Source organism: Cylas formicarius, unplaced genomic scaffold, assembly GCF_029955315.1.
Source record: "Cylas formicarius isolate icCylForm1 unplaced genomic scaffold, icCylForm1.1 PGA_scaffold_7__23_contigs__length_41026272, whole genome shotgun sequence".
NCBI lineage: Eukaryota > Metazoa > Arthropoda > Insecta > Coleoptera > Brentidae > Cylas > Cylas formicarius.
In genome coordinates, this window is record NW_026844352.1 from 32,514,225 (window position 1) to 32,535,576 (window position 21,352).

The 21,352-nt window shown below is 35.9% G+C and overlaps 1 long non-coding RNA gene across 2 annotated transcripts in view; it reads left to right on the plus strand.

The window, feature by feature from the left end:
• Positions 1–4,932: 4,932 nt before the first annotated feature.
• The window catches only part of LOC132705274 (uncharacterized), a 68,923-nt gene continuing 52,503 nt past the window's right edge, over positions 4,933–21,352 (plus strand). For both annotated transcript variants that reach the window (XR_009619372.1, XR_009619371.1), the window contains exons 1-3: positions 4,933–5,156; positions 20,027–20,500; positions 20,790–21,149. This is a non-coding gene — a long non-coding RNA (uncharacterized LOC132705274). The remainder of the gene's footprint in view (positions 5,157–20,026; positions 20,501–20,789; positions 21,150–21,352) is intronic.

Here is a 21,352-nt window from a genome sequence, read left to right on the forward strand (position 1 = left end):
CCAGGCATATTATTAACGATGTGTCAGCGGCATGTTGGTTATTTTATATCCAAATTTCAAATCTCGCGGATGAGCATGTTGAATGGACCTTCATAAAAAAAAATTCATAGGTGCTGTATAAGTTACTGCTTTATCGGCATAGGCAGCGCCTCTATTTGTCTAGTATCTATATAACTAAAAGTAACGTCATTCATTAAAATTATCGCCGAATTAGATTACAACCTCAACTTATTACGTTACAAAAAAATGGCTCCCCCCCCACCGCCATTGACCGCTCGAAATCCAATAAAGAAAGGTCGCTGAAAGTTGGAGGGCATTTTTTTTCTGCCACTATCGGAGGAACGCGGCCAATGTCCACTGTAGCGACTAATGAGCCTTCGTTAGTCAATTGTTTTGCTCGACAACGCCGACTCATCCGTCTCGAATGTTAAGCAGCGTAGCGGCTTGGAATTACGGCTTTCGCGGGCCCCCCTTTCCCCGAGCTTAAACAATTTCGGTAGTCCTGTAACGATCCTAAAATTTAATACATGACCACATTGCACACCAGTTACTGGTTTGAAGCTTTTGCGCATTAAATTTGATCGCAGTTGCGCAGTTAATGATAACAATATGCGAACGTTTAAGTTGGTTAGAATAATATTTATTTATTTTAATTATTAGTTTTATAAAACAGGGTAACATCCAATGATGACGATGAAGAACTAATGAGCAGTGATTGATTCAACATTTCCCTTGTTGAATAAAATATCCAATATATATTTATATTAATATGGTGTTATTGTAATGACATATACTCAATAATACTCGATGTTTCGGTGCTGCCGTGTTGCCAAATCGTACATAAGTTCGAATGTGAAAACTGTGTGAGAGCGGACTTCCATTAATTTTTAGCAAAGTTACTATCATCTAAATTCCAGCCCCAAAAAATAATTTGTTCTGTTAACGGTGTGTTAATAAAATTTGGCCACCATTAGTTGTTAATTAAAAAATTAATAAAACTGATTAACTAGTGTGATTACTTTGTCAGCTAACATGACAAACGGTCCCCGATAAATTTTTGGTCTATAATCTGAGTGTAGAAACATTGCTAATATCATAAATTCATTACAAAGAAAACAATTTAAATAGTGACTCATCAGTGCAACTACCTTTTCCTACAGCACCGCAAAAGGTTCTTGCTTTAAGTAAAATCACTAACCACTCATGGGTGGGCTAAAGGTTCACTAATTGGATTGTATGATATGATATAAAAAAAGCAAATACAAATTAATTCTCGACATAACCAACAAAAAGGAAAAGTGAAACCAGATAAAAGCCTTAAGATATCGATATAAACTTGGGATTAATATTGAAATATTACCGTCAACCATGAGACTTTTCCGTCATTTCGTAATTATTATTGTGTAATATTATTGTTTCATTATTTATAGTGTGCCTGCCACTTCTGCCATGAACAATTGGCTGAATGTAGCACTGCCAAAGTTTACAGGATTATAATTCTCATGCTTACAAATGAATCGAACAATTGCCTTAAGGCTACATTTTGTTGTTGTTTTAAATAAATCTACGGACTTAAAAGTTGCACTCCGCATACAGTAAACAATAACAATAATTATTGCCTTAACTGCCTTAATTGCACAAATGTATATATGTTTCTCTACATCGTTTGAAATATTCTTGAAGTGTACCAAAAACAACGTCTAAATATTATCTCCATTTGACATTCTTATTTTTAATCCATATTCAAATGCATTCAGGTTATGGCATTTGAATTTATCTGTGGTTAAGTCGTGCCATGCAGAAGAACCAAGAAGACCAAGTTTTATTAGCTTAGCATTATGGCAGCATCATCAGGCAAGTGCCTAGCACTCGCAAGTTCCCACAGTATTTCAAGGCTGGTGCTGGAAAAGAAATAAAATTAAGCGTGTACTACAGAAATAAAGCAGTTACTCAAATAATTTTAAGTTACCTCATAAAGATGCTTAAATCATCAAATCAACGACGAAGATGTCCCTGTTTTGGAAAATGTGAACAATGATGGTGATGAGGCTTTACAGATTGTAGATTATTAAATGTTTTTTGGTTCTAGCTTTAGGAAAAAACAGCTGGCAATATTCGAAAGAGCGGTAAAAATTCCCCTGAGATAGTCCAGATATGGAATTTCAAATGATGAAAAAAGGATTAACTTTTAGCAAAAATCGTTATTTTTCACCAAAATTGGTAATTTGTAGCAATTTTATAATCTTGTATCTAGACTATTCACCGTTGTTTTGAATAGAACTTGGCAATTTTCCCCAAAGCTAGACCCAGAAAAAAATGTTCAAACAAAAGTACACCATAAAGTTTTGGTTAGTTGAGAAGGTAATGAAGTTTTTAAATGTAACATTGGTTTTTGAATATTTTGGTAAAGTACATCTTTAACAGGCAAAATATTTGGTGGCCAAGACTTTTGGTGGTGTGTTTATAAATATTCTGTAGAAACTATGTTTTTAGATAACACATTATTTAAAGGAACTACTTTCTGTTGAACTAAAAATAAAAATGAGAAATAATTATGGCAAATATGAGAAAAGTTACCTATTTCTGCATCTGTCACATCTTGTTTTCTTTTCCTTATAGGTTGTCTTATTATCGATGTCCCAACTACATTATAGTTAGAACTTTAAAAATTATGTCCTTATCATGAATATTAGAAAAAATTATTTGGGAGCTATTTAAACTGCTAATAAATTACTATTCTTTTACGAACTGTAGACCTTTTACTCTGCAAATTGAATAATTTATTTCTCCTTATATATAATTTAAAAAAAATCGTTTCCCATTCGTTCAGTTCCATCCTTTTATTTCCCGTTTGATTTTTATCAGTCTTTCTTTTTCAGGTGTTAAACTTTTTTCATATTTGTGTTTCATTCATCTCTATTACAAATTTACTCCATGGGTGTCCTTATATTTCAGAAACTGCATTTGATTTTTTTTTAATGTCGGGTATGTATTATTTTGACAAAAGTATGGGAAATTTTTCAATAATACTAACATCTGCTACGAGTATATACTCAGTTTTAATTAATACCACCCAATGATTTTGGTTTGCTACTGCAATGCACTAGATTATTTACTATTAATTGGAAAAAACTTTTAGTTCGATGAAGATTATTTAAATAATAGAACGCTTAATGTTAAAGTACGTGATACTTTAAACACACCTAAGCCGTTAGAGTTGATTTAAATATTGCAAATATTTAAGAATTTCCGTTTTATAACTGTAAGCTCGATTCCTAAGCAAATTCGACGGATTTTCGTTTCCCCCGGGTCATGGGTTGGAGGGGATGCTGTTCAACGTCCGGTGGTGATTCACTCCCGAATCATTCGTATGCGTTTAGGGATAGGGTGCGTGAATACATTAAGACGGTCGACATAAATAGGTCCAAATTAACCGGGGACGTTCCCGACCTTTAGTTACACAGGGGGGTGGGGGGATAAACATGGTTGAAAAATCCGATTTTCGCCTAGGATTTAGCAGCCAACAAATCGCCATGTAAAGGTGTAGTGTAGCACAAAAAAGTAACTTCAAGGATAACACTTTAATTTAACCGACTGAAAAGTGTATTTTTTAAAGTATATGTCATGGTGTATTCTGTTGCAGTAAGTCGGCCAAAATAATTCAAGTTCAGTTTCCTATTAGAAATGCTGGAGAATTAAATAGTTTTTCCTTTTGTTAGATTTAAGCACCTGACAGCATTGCCAGTTCAACTCGAAACAACATTTCCCTATGGCTTTCTCTTTCTCTTTCTTCGGAATTTTTTTTTTATTTGCAGAAAATTACCGCTTAATATATTTTACGTCGTTATCCAATACATTTGTTTGAATGACCAATTCACCATAAAATGTGTCCCATTTACATTTCTTAAAAAAATATAGTTAAGAAGTTCAATAATTTATCTATAAACTTTCAAACATGTCCCTATATCCACGGGGGGCCGTTTTTTAGATTTGAATGAATAAAGATTTTTCCTCGTTTTAAAAATCTACATAAAAAATATTTCTCTTATAAATTAAATATCTAGGTATCCTTCAATGCAACCATAAAAATTTGACATTACCGTTAAATAATTTATCTGCAAACTCTCCAGCCGCTCTCAGATTTGAGTGAATAAATTGTTGTCGTTTTAAAATCGGCGTTTAAAACGTTTCTCTAAAAAAATCTAGGTATCCTATGCTATACTATGCATATGATTTAAATCGCCTTGAAGGCTATTTTAAACACCTTTAAATAAAGCAAGGAAAAACAACAAGAAATGGAAAATGCAAATCTATAGTCAAATTTTTGGTGAGTGCCACAAATTTATCAGCAGAACGTGTAGTATTTTTAATGAATCCCCAATGGTCACCCTGGCGCAGATAATAATTTTAAAAGTATAAAATTTTTATGCAAGGGGCTTGAAAACGTATTTGCTTGTTGTGATATTTTAGTTACGAATAAGTGCTATTCATATTTTAACGTATATCCCTGTGCACCAATTTTTGGGACTCACGGTATGACTCACCATCAAAATCACATACTGGTCCTTCAAACAAATGTATTAGCTAACCTATTAAAGTATGATATAGAAAGTTTACAAAAATATATTAAGCTTTAAGAAAGCGCTATTTTCTGAGAAAAAAAAAAGGATATTCATACGGAAATGTGTACAAAAGATTACTCATAATTTTGCGCAAAACCAGTAAACGTATTAATTAAACGAGTTGAACTGGCAACGCTGCTGGTGCGTAATTAAAATAAATATTGTGGTACGCATGTTTTTCTTTTTCAAATAAATGAATACAAAAAGAAACCGGATTCCGCCCAGTCTGCACCTCCCCCCCACTCCCCCTGTCCTGATCAACATACATACATATTTATATTTTTGCAGATGAATTAGGATGGCAAGACGGGGAAAAGCGTCGCCGCCGATCCGAAGCGTAAGGGGGGCGTCGGGAAGGACGATGGGGGGCTAGGGGGAGGACGCGCACAAAAAGGACCCAAAGAGTGAGAGTTGTCACGCACACGGTTTGATTGGGCTGCCGCTGCTTGCATGCTGCTGATCGATATTGAGAGATTCGCCCTCATCTCGTCTGGTTCGCGCGCAGTGGCGCCACTGAAGGGGCGCCCTTTGTAGGTAAGGTTGATGAATAAGCGTGTGGTGAATTTTTAGCCCCGTACATTTCGTATGGAACATTTTGTACGAAATCTGAAAATCAGTCTTGAAACGATCCTGGTACATTTACTTATTACTCTGCTAATGATATATAGGTACTGAATTACAATTACTTTTGTTAGGAAGAAATTTCAACTGCGATCTTAACCGATTGACTATGTACGTATTTACCCTTTTTGCGGATATTTTAACACTATTTTTGGGGATTTGAGGCTTCCCCTTCCAAATCTGGGAGTAAAAAAAAATAAAATTGGGGAGGGGCGCCGGATAGTGAAAACGTTCGGTCCTTGTATAAAAAGCGATTAAAAAACCATCAGTCACGTCCAGGAGGTGGGGGTATGAAAACGACAGTTCGCACGCCAGTGGTGTCGACGGCGGCGCGTAGGGGTGAGAGCCTCCGCTACTACTACCCTTACTGCGTAATTCGGGGCGTAACTCTCGCCGGCGACTATCCGATGTTATTGCTTCCGACGCGACGTCGGACGTCTCATTTGAATTGCGGCTTTTTTTTTAAATCGACAACGCACTTGCCGTGACGTCAAGAAAATAAGACTCAGTGTTCCGGTTGCGATAACTATCCCGATAACACCCCTCAAGAAAAAGTAGTAAAATACAAAAAAACTTCGTTATGAGATGGAGCAATGGGGCATTATATGACCAAGTATTTTTTCTTAAATTCAAATTTATCATGCAAATTAATCCAAGATTCTAAATACGGTTTATAGGTAAACTTTCTTTTTGCGACTTTTTCTTTTTTTTTGGAAAAAAAGGAGAATTTTATCAACAAAAATCAGTTCTTTCTTCTACACTCGTAATTCAAAATACCTTCATTTATTATCGTCGCAGAACTTATCTTATACCCGCCTAATAATATTTGTTAGCCAAATTAATTGTTATTTTATATAATGTTTTATTTGTAATTTTAGTTTGTATTAATTTTGTTAGTTTTTATGCTTCTTTAAAATCTAGTCTCTTTTGTGCCTTTTTCAGTGTGGTGGTGCCTTTGATATTCGACAAATCCGTAAAAAATGCCCACGTTGCACATTAATTAATTAGTTAGATTTTATATCAATTACTTAAATTTGTTTTTTAAATATTTCTTCAATAAACAATATATAGAGTTTCTAATACGCCTTTGAGAAAAGAAAACGAATAATTCCCTGCGTTTGACATCTCTGATTGTATGTTTTTTTTTAATTATTTTTCCGATATAAAAATTAAATTTCGAAAGAAAATTTGTTTGCTGCACGATAACTTTCTATAAAAACAAAATTATAAAGATATAACTAGATCTATTTTACATTATGAAAAAATATTTAGAATATCCTTATTAAAAAATGAAGGCTTAGGCCGAATTTTGACAAAACTTGCACCTCTCCAGCATTAACACCGATGCAATCGTCAGCAAGCGGTGAGATTCGCGTAGTGGTCGTGCTCAGTGAAAGAGCGTTAAATTTTGTGTTCGAGTTGATATTTTACGTCCGGTCTCTCCAATGTATTCTTTGCCGGATATAAAAGGAATGCTGTAAACTCCTGGCATCTCAAGCGCAACTTCTATTTAACAACAACCCATGCAGGAGCAATCCAGAAGTCTTGTCAATAGAATAATAATAATAATAATAATAATAATAATAATAATAATAATACTTTTTACAAAACTTCTGGATTCCTCCTGCGTCGGTTTTTGCTTAGTCGAAATTGCTGACGTTTCGCCAATCATCCTGTTGGCTTCTTCAGAGCTTGACTGAAACTCTGAAGCCAAGCGTCAGCAATTTCGACTAAGCAAAAACCGATGCAGGAGGAATACAGAAGTTTTGTAAAAAGTTTTACAGTAGCCTGTGGAAGTTTCTTTGAAAAATTATTAATTATAATTACAGCTTTATTGATCAACAGAAAACAATCCATTTACAAAGCAATGTAGAGAAATATCAAAACAAAAATAATATTTAGTAATCAAATTAATTAAAATTTCCAACAACGATATGCCCTTTGGTACACAATTTAGGCAGTTCGCAATCTACATTGACGTTCTATACAGCGAACGTGGATCAGATCTCAAACATATGTTTCTCAATCCATTCAGTCTGCAGTTAAATATATCAGATATATTTGACAAATGATTGCAATTAGAACACGCTACTTCTATAAGAAAACATTTTAACAGATGTGCCTTTAATGATAGAATTTAGCGGTGATATCCGAATATTCAAAAACGCCAACCAAGTGGGACAGTTTATAACGTTATGCAACAATTCATAAATAGAGATAACTGACAAGCACTTGCGCATCCGTTCAAGACTATTCATTTTAGATCCATTTAAATAAATTCATAATCTAAACCTCTACTTACTCTATCTGCACCATCAGCTTTGAATATGTAATTTAAAATTTTTTACTGTACACCATTAACCGACCAGTTATGACAAGAGTAGATGCTTTGAGTAAAGGGTTTTCAAAGAAAGGATATTTGTAAAATTACATTTGAAATTCGATATGCAAAATCAGTTCTATCATCTTTTGGATTGAAACTCAGAACCTCACACTTCCCTATGTTAAGGTGTAAATTGTTTGACGTAAACCAGTCGAACAGTGTATCCACTGCACTCTGCAAAATAACGCAGTCAGCTACACAGGGGTATACATTTTTGAACAGGGTTTGAGTATTGCCGGACGGCAACAGCATCAATAAATATTAGAAACAAGAGGGGTCCTAAATTAGAACCGTGTGGCACCACTGATGTAACGTATTTATTACATTCATATCCATTGTTTGAGGGTCGTCAAGGGTATTACCGTTGTAAATCATGGCTAACCAAAACGCACAAGGTTCATTAGAGATGTTTTGCTGTATTCCTCCAAGATATGCTTCATAAGCGGTTGTTTTTGTATTTTTGTAAATTCTTAGCTGGTGTGTAGAAGTTCAGCATATAATGTAACGCATTTCGCCTTGTGAATTGCGACTCTTTTATGAGTTGAGGGACGCGAATAGTCAATGCAAAATGATCTTGACTTTCTTTAACAAGAGGTAAAGTATGGCGGTCTAGCAAACAGTTATTATTTTTACAGCAATACGTCAGGAAGATTTTCCCTGTCATTTAGTACAGAATTATATTGTTTCATGGCAAAAAAAATCTAATCTAATAAAATATTAACATTACTACATTAAAGTAGACTACAGTTTTGGTTACAAAAAATATATTTTATTGCCGTGGCCACTCGAATCGAATAAAAGCGGTCCACAAGCGCGGTAACGTATTGGGAAGAGCGGCGGCGCCCCGCCGCCCCCAATATTTTATACGACCTGGGGAATTTCCGGGCCGCAAATATTTCGCAAAACGAAAAACAAAAGGGCGCAAGGCGGAGGGAGCTTTTGTTCGTCGTAAATTGAATTTGAAAATTGGCCCCGCACTTGGCTTCCTCCGATATGATACACCATCGTATTCTCCCGTCGTCGTCGTCGTTTTTTTTTTTCGGAGCGCGTTGTGAGCCAAATCGGCGCAGTCGGTAGGATATATCGCGTATATATACGTAAAACGGTTAGGCGAAAAAAAGGGGTGGGGGGGGGGGGTGAGGACGGCGAGGTGACACCGAAAAAACGATGATTTATGGTGTTACTCGGGGGCGGGCGGGGCGGCACGCTGTCAACGCCGTGACTGATACGCCGTGTTAAAGTGAGCTGCGAGTAAAAACCGTTTTATATATACTCGCGTCCCGCGAACGTCGTAAATCATCCGTAATGCAGTCAAAAACGACGCGCTAAACTGTATCAAAATGGGGGAGGGGGAGGACGGCGTCGCTTTTTGGCTCGACGCTCGTTTGGAGGATGAGCTTGCAGAAAACCGCTTCCCTAAAACCAGTGGGCCACGTAAAAAAAATGACATCGATTTGAATATACGTTTCGGGCGCCGCGACTGATCGAATAATCGGGGAACACTTTAAGGGATTGATTAATTGTGCTAAATTTGCAATTGAGCGAATTTTTGCAAAAATTTTAGTTGCCATTTTTTTTCAACACAGTATTTTTAGCACCTTGTAAAACTGCCAAATTTAAACTTCCATGATTTTATTTCCTTCGATAATGATTCCAGAAAGTTTCAAAAATTTGGTTTTACTTTGAACTCAAACATAGGCGTTGGTCATCTAACAAAATAAATAAGAAAGAATTAGTTTCCGTGGCAACGAAATCAATAAATTTGATATTTTGTCATTACCTATTACTATTATTGTATCTTTATGATCCAAACAGCAAGGAGCTAATCATGACAAATAAAAAAAATAGAATAACAGGATAAGTACAACCCAAAGGGCGCTTTTAAACTTAACCTATTTCATACAAAGAAAACAACAAGAAAAAAAAACCTCATGTACACCAACCTATACAATCAAGAAATATTTGCATGGAAAATCGTATCAAAAATTATTATTTTTTAACCTTTTTATGTAATTAAGCAAGGATAAATCGTCTAAAAAATCTGCTGGTAATTTATTGATCGACTTTGGAGCTACATATGAAAAAGATCTTTGAAATAATACAGTCTTATATCTTGGCAAAAGTAACAATTGTTCTTTTATTTATCAGTGCTATTTCGCGCCCTAAAAGATTCAAGCTTTTTAGATTAGACATGATATAGCTTAAGTTTAAAAACGATGTTTATAGTATATTATGCAACAAGTTTTATAAAAGACACTTTAGTCACCAGCCGGGCTCACTTAAACAAGTATGTGAAAAAGTTTATCAAACTGGTGCATACTATACTTTTTCTACGGCCATTTATAAAAGTCAAAATATCACCAATGTTTTAAATCTATGGCAAACTTTCCAAAATATCGAATTATGCTAGGATCAAGCTTGCCGAAAGTGTCACTTTAAAAACTCATTTGCCGGCCATTAGAAAGTAAAGTTGAGACGTCGGTTAATTTTGTGGCCAACTTGCGTGTCTCTTCAATTAGCTGTCTGCATGTAAAAGTGCCTCTTTATTGTATTATATTTATTATATTATATATTATATAGCAAGTGAACCAAAAAGAAACTTTCACAGGCTACTGTAATACGTTTTACAAAACGTCTGGATTCCTCATGCGTCGGTTTTTGCTGTGGAACTTTCTTTGAAAATTGAACAAGCCTTTATGGAGAGGACATCAAGCGCAAATGCAGAAGATCACCGATTGAAACTTGTAAGATTACTCTGTATACTGCCCTTTTTGTTACGTTGTAGAGACCGTAACGTTGTCCCCAATTTTCTTAAAATATCCCATCACGTCAAAACCTCATCCCCTTATGAAATTCTTCGAAAATCGTGTTTCGCTTTACTCCGCTCATCATACCCTTAAGGAAATAGACCAAATCAATAAAGCTCTTCTGTCTCTACACTTTGAAATTTGTTCTAACTTGCCCCCATCCGAGTTCGATACCCTTTTAAACATGATTCACGACAAAGTTTTAAATCTTCGTTTATCTTCTACCCAAAATCACGTTCAGAAATTTGGAAAACTAACATCAACACTAGGAAAACCATCAAACTCTTCTCAACTACCAAATACTGTAATAAACGTATCATTGCACCAACTTTCCAACTTCGTCCTTGCCCCACGTATTATCCCAAAAGAGGAAATTATTTCAAATGTCGAGTCTATCCTAAGCAAACTGCCATCTCAGACAGCAAATTTGATTTGAAACCGCAAAAATCATTAAAAAATCAAAAACCTCCAAAATCTAATATTGCAAAGCCTGAACGCCCTAAAATCCGTAAAATCTAATCCAGACATCGTAATCCTAAAAGCAGATAAATGACTTGCTACGATGGCCATGAACACAAATGAATATCGGGAAAAGATTCAAGATATAAAAAAGATCCGACGTCATCTATGGATAGCAACCTTAAACTTGTTATTAAGGCTTCTTCTCTATCAGTGAAAAAAAATTTCACGCCCCACGACTCTAAAATTCCTCGTCTCTACGGACTCCCAAAGATCCACAAACCACGATTACCCCTTCGACCTATTGTCAGCACCATTGGTTCTCCAGCATATTCTCTAGCAAAATATCTAGCTTCTTTATTAAAACCCCCTACAGGGAAAACTGATAGTTTCGTACTCAATTCCTTTCACTTCATTCTACAATTAAAAAGCATTACGTTAGATACTCAAGATATTCTAGTCAGTTTCGAAGTAGAATCTCTCTTTACCAAATTTCCTATTCATGAAACTCTCCATATCATTTCAAATATATGAAAATCCGAGAATCTGAAACTAAAACTTCTCACCTTAATCGAAAAATGCTTGTCTGGAACATATTTTTATTATAATTTATGGAAACGCTACGTCGATGATACTTTTGTTATTTGGCCTCATGGTCAAGCAGCCCTAGTAGATTTTCTTAGACATTTAAACTCTATACACCCTAACATACGTTTTACAATTGAGTTGGAAAATAATAATTACCTTCCATTCTTAAATCTTCCTATCAATATCATTGTGTCTCATCGGTTATCAACTCTCTTGTTTACAGAGCCTTAAAACTATCTCAGCCCGAGTCACTGAACTCTAAAACACCTTACTCTTCTCTCCAATAATTTTCACATTAAAGATATTAAGCGTTCCATCAAAAAATACACTTTACCGCAAGCTTCCGATAGCAATGAGGCCGAAAGCAATCCTACACTTGCCACTGTGATCTTTCCTTACATTCAAAATATCACTGACCACATATCAAAAGTTCTAAACCGTATAACATCAAAATCACTGATCCAAAAATCTCTCAATATCTTGGGTCCGTCAAAGACAAAATTCCGTTTGAGATGCCAGGAGTTTACAGTATTCCATGCATATGGGCCAAAGAATATATTGGAGAGACCAGACGAAAAATATCAACTAGGCTCGGGATTCTGTGGTGGAGCATTGCACGCGGCGGTTTAAGCTCCGTTCGCTCCCGACAGAATCCCTTGTATTCGTCCTCAAAAGTTTGATATCGGTTTCCACTGTGTGGACTTAGTGTTTTTAGTGTTCAGTGCATGTTTTAAAGTGATAATCGTCGTCGGCTCCGTCGTTTTTCCCTGTTCACGCCGGTATGGAGGCCGGATGGGCCCGGACGGTCCGCGGTGGAAGCGGGGAGAAGCCGATTTTTTTTGGTATCGGTCAGAATCGTTTTTTGCTAGCTGAGCAAATTATTGGTTATTCTTCTTCTTTGTACGTGGTGGTCATTGACCAGAAGCGAAAGTCCTCGACGGAAGTCGGCAATGGGCGAATGATCCTAGCAGTCGAGCCCAACATTTTTTTGTGAAACGCATAATTGAATTGAATTGAATCAACTAGGCTCAAAGAACACGAAATAGCCTTACGACTAAGACAAAGAAACTCATCGGCTGTTGCCGAACAGAATCACGAAAGCGTAAAATTTTATTCCATAAAACTCAAATTCTTGCAAGTAATTAATTCTTCTACCAACGAAAAATCCGAGGGTCTATAGAAATCTATAAACAACCTAATAATATTAACCGCAACTCACCAATATGGGGATCAGTCATCCGAGACGGTGTTTATGCCCCTCATTTCGCTCCACACCCCTCAAAATGCCAGCAAGTTTAATAAAAAGTAATGTTAAAATTATGAAGTGAAATACTAATCATATTATTAACATTCTTAATATACTATGTTATGGAATATACGTTCAAAGAATCATATAAGTAAATTGAAAAGGGGAGTTGCTTTTGACAACCTATTTCAGCAATTAAAAGAAATGCTGATGAAGACCAAATTAAAAACAATAAAAACTGTATATAGTGAGTAAATATTATGAAAGTGGTGTTAGTGACATCAAGAAAACAACCCAAAAGTATTGTAATTATTTTCTTTTTAATTCACAAATCTTATGTCTATTAGTTAAAATCGATTATGTATTTATACACGGCCAGTCACGTTGAACGCCCCTTTAAAAGTTTTGTAAAAGCATTATGCATAACAAAGTGTTTTCTTTTCACCGATGTATAGTCGGTAAGGTCTTCATAAATTACCATAAGACTTTCCGTAAAAAGTTGAAACTGGGGTTCTCGGTACTCTGTATAATTACTGAAGTGAAGAAAAACTCCACTAGCGTATTGTAATGTTACCTCCAATTTGATCCTAGGGAAATAGGAGCCCTCATTCGTGCATCTGATTTTATCCATTTTGGTTCAACAAGGTTTATCTAATAATTTCTTAGTATAATCTGAAAAATTTGCTACCCGTTTTCCACATTAAAATCAATTTCACAGCAGCACGAACGATCGTCCTCGGAACCATTTTGAATAGGGATATCTGATAACATAAACTGTCCAATGTGTATACATAACGCACACAAAACAAAACCAGTTTACTTTCGCCATATGTAAATGAACCTCAAGACGTCAGCTTCGTTGAGACACTTCGAACATTTCCGGACTTTAGTCACCGGTTTGTAGCGATCGGATGTTTTCGGTAGATTTTAACCGAGATTTTGACGTCTGTCAGCTTTGAGAATCACGTCACACCCCACTCAATTAATATATTCGTATACTATTTTTCACTCGCTTCTGTAAAATACCTAATTACACACCGATCTAGCGTGCAGGAAGCGTCACTTTACCACGTCAGTTTCGTTTCCTACGGATCTGAGCCACTTCGGACATTTTCGGGATTTTAGCGCACGGCAGCAATCGGATGTTTCCGGAGATATTTCCCACGCCTTGAATTTTGACGTTTGTCAATTATGACGGTCGTGTCAGTGAATGTATGCGTGTTGTTTTGCGAAAATGTACCCAAAAACTAACGGTCGTAGAAAACGTATAGTATGCAACACGTTTTAAGTCACTCGTTTATTTGACACGAGCGGAACGGAGCGGAGCGTGAGTTAAATGCCGTTTACCGCACTTGTTGCATAATATACTATTGCCGTTTTGTCAAAAAATTTTCACTATAATTTGTTGTTTCATTTCCAACTGTAATATTTACAGCGTAATAATTGAATGTTACCGTATTGATAAATGATCAACAACTCCGTTCAATAGTCTTAAAACGTAAACAACCTAAACTAAATAGCACCTCCGTTTTTGGGGAATTTTCAAAAACAGACCAGTTTCGCGAATCTTTGTTGTGCGTGGAAACCAATTGCATTGGAAGCGGATAATAACAAACCCAGAATAACTGCGTTCGTTTTTTTTTCTTTCGCCGTAACAAAAAAAACTATAACGTATATTACGCACGCACGCGGCGGCACAAATAAATTTACCAAATTAAAATAATAAACGAATCATTTCGCAATTAAAATAACGCGAAATTATACATGCCGCGGCGGGATGTATCTCCGGTTAGAGAAAGAGAGTGAGAGAGAGAGGTGGGAGGCAGAGAGAGACGTGACCGCGTTGTAACGAAAAAAAACACCGTAAGCGTTCCATATTAATTTCTCTTTTATTAGAATAATCCTTAGTATTAAATTTATTATTATTCATATGGCTGAGCGATTTCATTCCGCGTTCGGGCTGCGACGGCTATAATTTTATATTTATACAGGGTGTTTCAAAAAACGTTCCGTTAATTTCAATTGTAAATAGAATGTTAAGGAGAAATTTCAGGAGATTCGTAATATATAATTTCCATTTTACCAAGAAACTTTAATGACATTCTCAAGTCATCCGAACGTCAGCCAAATTAGTTACATTAACAATTGCTTTTTGCTATGGATTTTTTTGAATATAAAAATGCAGAAATAAATGTATATTCTTAAGAATTTTCTGTGTAATAAGTTCCAATTTTTCTTATCATTAGTAAGTGAAAAAAAATTTTTGTATTTCCGATAAGGAAAATGTATGATAGATACACATGTACTAAACATATTTTATTATTAGTTTTTTTTTAAAGAAAGTTTCATTTTTTGTCCACATGTTTTGTTTTCTAATTTATCGAAGTATTTTTGTTCGAGCCCATACGTCGGCCCCAATAATAAATGAATTTGACGAACTTGTTTTGATTTGTTATGTTTGTACATACCAACAACATCAAAATTGTCAGATATTTGTTTTATGCTAGGCAAGATATGCGATAGTTAGTCGCATTTGAAGTTACTTGATTTAAAAATGTATACCTTAATTAAAAAATGGGAATTTCCAAGAATTCAGTATGAAGCTTTGAGTTTGGTGTTGTTCAAAATTGAGAGCAACAATCAGGTTTAATGTAACTGATTTCGGTTATTCTAAAGTCCTGAAAATTACGCCGTTCCTTTTATGACCCGAAGCTGCTTTTTTATTAAGTGAAAGATTGCGCAAACAGATATGTCATAGCAATCTTCGATTTTAAGATACAGGATGATTTTGACAATGTTACATTTCTAAACACCTTTTGTACTTGAGATATGCGTTAACTCATCGTAAAAGTGAAGACTGGTCAGGATAAGGTTTTTAACTAGGCTTGTGCTTTTTTAATAAAACACACTGTAAGTATATTAACTAATTAAATTAAATTAATTAATTAGTAGGCTTGGTTATGAACTTTTCAAAAATATATAAAACATAAGAGGTATTTCAAATATAAAGCATATAACTTTAGTTTTTTTTATGAGTAGGCCATTTAAATAGGTGTCTGTTTTCCTTTTAGTTGTCAGTCACGATATTCCGCAATTAATATTTTATTTTGCACCTCCTCTTTCTTTTGCTATGACTTATGTTAATGCCAACAATGAGAACTATGAGAAATTTTGAATTAAAGTGTTTATTTTAAGTATTATATTATATAAAATTATAAAAAAAAGTGTATTTTGCATGGCCTACTCATAAAAAAAATTAAATTAAAGTATAATAAAATGATTAAAAGACATACAGGATGTTCCATTAAAAAACAAGGCCCGAATTTAGTTTTTATATCAAAATTCAAAACTGACTACGAAATCGACGACTACTGAATATCAAAACTGACTACGCCAATACCTAATTCATCCTATCCAGAGTAGCTAAAAGGTTGTCTAAAAATGTATAATTCCCAAAATCATCCTGCATCAGCTATGATATTTCTGTTTATGCCATCTTTCATTTCATAAGAAAGTAGAATGCGTTAAGAAAGCAGCAACACGCCAGCTTTATTAATAAGGGAGATAAACCGAGAAAGTAATATTTTTTAAACAATTTGCATAAAGTGCAAGTAATGTAAATTGTTTTGTACTTAATTTTTTTCAGCCAACCTAGTCAAAGGCATGTGTGTTCCAGATTTCATTTATTTTTATTAAAGCTTTGCAGAAATAATTAAAAGAATTTCAAATTTTTGGTGCCCCTTTTACAGAGCCGTAGAAAAATAATAGTTAAAAACAGGCCGCACTCGTGGTCGAGTGCGTTGCAAATAAGAGAAATAAAATACTTAAAGTGTAACTAACTGTGTTGATTATTTTAAAGCTAATTAAATTGCAAAAGATTACATTATATTATATATTTTTTTGAAACACTTTTTCAAGAAGATATAATTCTTCTTTTCAAATTTTACCCGAATTATATTTGGTAAATGTAAACAAATTAGAAATAATATTTTCGGTGCCCTACAATACGGCCCGAACTATACATGCCCCATTGGTTGAACGCTTAGTTGTGAATCGTTCAGGGCGGGGGACGCAAAAAAACAAAAAAAGTGATCCCTTTCGGACTATAATTTTTTTCCGCGAAACTACGCGATCACAATCCGAGAAGAACTATACGCGTTTGATGGCAAAAAGGGCCACCCGATACGTCAGCAAATTGAGACCTTTGTAGAGGAACGTGGTCAGATCGAACGTTGTATCCCAGTCCGGGGCAACAATACCCCCCAGTAATTGGTTTCAACTTCGACCCGGGGTTCACCTATACGATGACATCTTTTGTCCGGATCTTTTTATTTATGGCACAAGAGATTTTTGCCCCGAAGCAGACGCAATTCTTACGTATACCCAATTACGGACCTTCTTTAAACCGACGACGTTACAACGATGCAAGGTGTTTTTCAGTTAGTGCCGAATATTCATCTAGTACTTCGGTACGCTTCGCTTTCGAGAGACGGAGCGTTCGACATTCGAAGTAATGAAGATACCAAAGAGAAGGGAGGGAGGGATCAAGAATATTTTAATAATTCTTATTGATAATTGTTTTAAAATAAATTATCGAAAGGGATGTTTTCTCTTACTAACTACGTTGTGTTTTTAGAAAATGTAGTAGTATATTATGCAACAAGTGCGGTAAACGGCATTTGATTCACGAGTTTATTTGACACGAGCGGAGCGAGTGTTTAATAAACGAGTGACTTAAAAAGTTTACCGAACGTGTTGCATACTATACTTTTTTACGACCGTTAGTTGTTGGGTATATTTTCGCAAAACAACACGAATACATTCACTGACTTGACTGTCAGAAGTGGTTCCGATTCGTGGGAAACGAAATTGACGTGGTAAAGTGACGCTTTCCGCACCCTAAATCGGTGTGTAATTAAGTATTTTACAGACGGGAGTAGAACATTCGAGTTACGAGTTTGTTTGGCACGAGTGGAGCGACTGATCCATAAACGACTAATTTGTTGGAGGTTGTGGTGGAGTGTTTGGGAGTTGAGAAGGTTTGATGGTTTCATTTGCGTTGAAGTTAGTTTGACGTGATTCTGGGTAAAAGAAAAACGTCGATTTTCAATTTTGTCATGAATCGTATTTGAAAGAGTATCGAACTCGGATGGGGAAAAGACAAAAGAGTCTTATTGATTTGGTCTGTTTATGGTTATGGTTTCTATAACGTAACAAAAAAGCAAGTGTACAGAGTAGTTAAGGATTTCAAACGATAAGTCTCGTTTCTAGAAACACTTTTTTATTGTTTTTTTTTTTTTGCAAACAGAGCTACGAGCTTTTCATTACGCCGTTACAAGGAGAATTGAAAATCAAAGTACATTGTGCACATATTTATAACGTTTTTATGCGAATAAGATAGATACTGGCAATGCTGAAGCTAGCATTTTTTGTAGTCATCAGCATATTTTCTCAACATAATTTCTCCCTCCGTAGTGGAAAAGAACAGGGACGGAGGGTTGTTTTCGAAAGACTGGTCGTGCTTGGTTTTCTTGGAATCTTGCAGCAAAAAGCATTGAAGCGTTGAAGTGGCAAATGACTGGATGAATTTCATAACCAATGTCGGGAATCGATGATTTCGCAGCTTCTCGTGGTTTATTGATCCTATTGAGATCAATCGATTGTGGTTGGACTGGCTGATACTTTACATTCCATATTTTCAATTTTAATGGATGGCAGTGAGAATGGATTTTCTTTAAAAAGTTGTTCTTTATTGCAAAGCTCAGTATTATGGGTACTTATACCATTAAGGGAATAGGTGGAACATTTAAAAAAATTTTTAAGAAAAATCTCATCTAACTGTTGAATCAACAAAATTTGGCATTTTTAGTTGGATGTCAGATGAACCTTTACTACCGACGGACAAGTTCTGCGATAATTCTATCATATTTTCGTCGATCCTACTGACTGCTCCAGTTAAGGTTTTTAAACGACTTGTCTCGTCTTGTCTCGTCTTACGAGTTTCAATCGACCTTCTAATTTTTTGTTTTGCGCTTGATGTTCTCTCCACAAAAAAATTGTAAAAAAATGTGTTGCACAGAAAAATGTCCTTCGTAATGTGTATCCTTGGTAAATGTACCAAATTTGCTAACAGAAGTATAAAGTAATATTAAGATTAAAAAGCAATCTGCTCTTAGACCTTCAGCACTTTATTTTTCGTAAAGGAATCTTTTGTTGATTAATGTTCATATTTTTCAGTCAAAAATCTTGCATTTATTAATCTGTAACGTTTACTTTTTAGAATGATAAATAGGCACCCTTTTATTTGCCGCATATCGAAAGGGGTGCGCGACTCTAGGCAACCCCTTATGTAAATCGCTCCGTCCAATGGGGTCGCGGGTACTAAAAAACGGCCTTATGTAAACTACCCTTTGCATACGACGACGCCCAAAGACGTCTCGTCCAATCCGAAGCCGTCAACATCCTGGGCCCCCTTTTTTAAATTGTAAATTCAATTGCTCGCGGGCGGTCGTCGATGGCGGAAGAGCCGTCTTGGGGAAATTAGGGGGGGGAATGGCCGCCCTTAGAGGTTGCGCGTCGTGGATGTCGTATCCCTACAACATAGAATGGTTGGGCTACCAACATTACATATGAACTTTTTTGTGTATTAAGGACCGGAATCGGCACTCTTGGTTGGTTAGTTTTGGAAAATATTTTGTTTTGATTGTACTGTGGTGTCATTTGGATGATGTTTACAAAAAAAGCGGTGTTTGGCTTATACATGGTGTTGCATAACTTATTCGTCATGAAGCAACAGGTGATACTATAAATGAAAATAAGCAGCTATTAGAGACATAGGGGCCTTGCCTATGCCGATGATACAGGAATTTATAAAGTAACTATGAAAGCAAAAATTGAGAAGGTCTATTTAATACGCGTGAGCGAGATTTTAAATTTCTGGGAAAACAAAAACATTGTAGAGATATTGCTGTTTAGAAAGAAATTGGTGCTAAGTGTCGCTGTATTGGGACAGCCACTCTTTCTGCGTAAAAATCTCAGGGCTTCGGTCAATATTGAATCATCAGAAATTTCATATAGTATGCCATGAACGTTTCAACTGTTTTGCCAATGATTTTATTCTTTTGAACAGTTTTAAAATTACATTTTGCAAATGAAGTTTTAGGTTAGAATGTTTTGACGACTAACATTCACCAACACATCTATTGAATAAATGTTATTTTGATTTATTAATATTATTATGATCTTTATGCTTGTAGGACCTAAAATGTTTAAAAGTGTTTGTTTTTTTTTTGTTTTGCAGATATTCTTGTTTTCGAGAGATCGCTACCGGTCAGTGGTCGAGAAGGTCTTACATTTGGAAGAAAAAAATTGTTATGACGTCTGTAAACAACCATATGCTGGGGTCGCGAGAACAACCCACCAAATTTGCTTAATTCACACATCTCGCATGAAAATTAATAATTTGTTTCCAGGGAACAAATTGTACATTTCAAATTGCCAGTGGCCCCCGCGGGGGGGTTGTGTGTACGTCGTCTTAGGGGCGATAAATCATCCCGCTCTCTCGAGCATGCAACGGCGCGGAGGGAGAGGGAGGAAAAACCCGAGACGTCCGGCATGATTGCCGCGAGATCGAACCTTGGGGAGCCGGGGAGATTGAACGCACCAGGGCCTTCATCCACCCCTCGCCCCTTATCCCAGGCATTCTGAGAAAGCCACCCCTCGACCCCCGCAGAAATAAGTGTAGCCGCAAGAAACGGCGTCCGGCCGTACGCAGGTATATCTCCAAATAGGTATTGTAATATTGCTATAAATTGTTATTATTCTTCCTTCTTTTGCGCTTGCCATTTGTAAATTAAGTCGGAGACCGCGATGCGATGTATATTTGTAGCTGAATTTTTTAAAAAGGACGTCCAAAATTTTAAAACTGACAAATTAAAATAATATACGTTTTAATATAAATTTTTACGAAAATCGAATTTTAAAAACTGAATAACAAGTAAATAATTTTGAAATAATTTCATTAAAGGAAATGTATAATAAATGTCCAGTCAATTTTTTTTCAGCAAGAAGACAGACGGAACGCTAAACGTTCTTTAAACGGCTCCTTTTTGATTAAAACTTGGTGCTTCGACCTTTCGAGTTTAAACCGTGGCATTTGCAGAGTTGAGGCTCGACAAAAGCTTCTCCATTATGGATATTCCTGCGAGAGATATGACGACCCGGAGGCGGTGCGCCCGCCTCCGGCAAACCGGAAATGGAAACCGCCTCATTGACTTGGAAACGAGGCATATATCTCACGTTGGAAACGGCCGTCGTCTTCCTTTCTAATAATCCTGGATTTTTCTCCGGGATGCCGGACGAATAAGTACGAAGCGGAAAGTTTACCGCACCCATTCACCCCCTCGCGGGGACACAATATGAAAGTAAGTAAGGCTGACGTTCCATGGCTGTGTTCGCCCATTTGAGGTTAGAATCCATCTACGTTACCGAAATATTTGAAATACCCTGCGGTTTTTTACCCTTAAAGACATTTAGTTAATGACACGTGACGTCATTGTTGGCATCAGGTTAGTGTAACCCGTCAATGATTCTTCAAGAACAGAAAAGTGGATTCAATTTTTAGTTT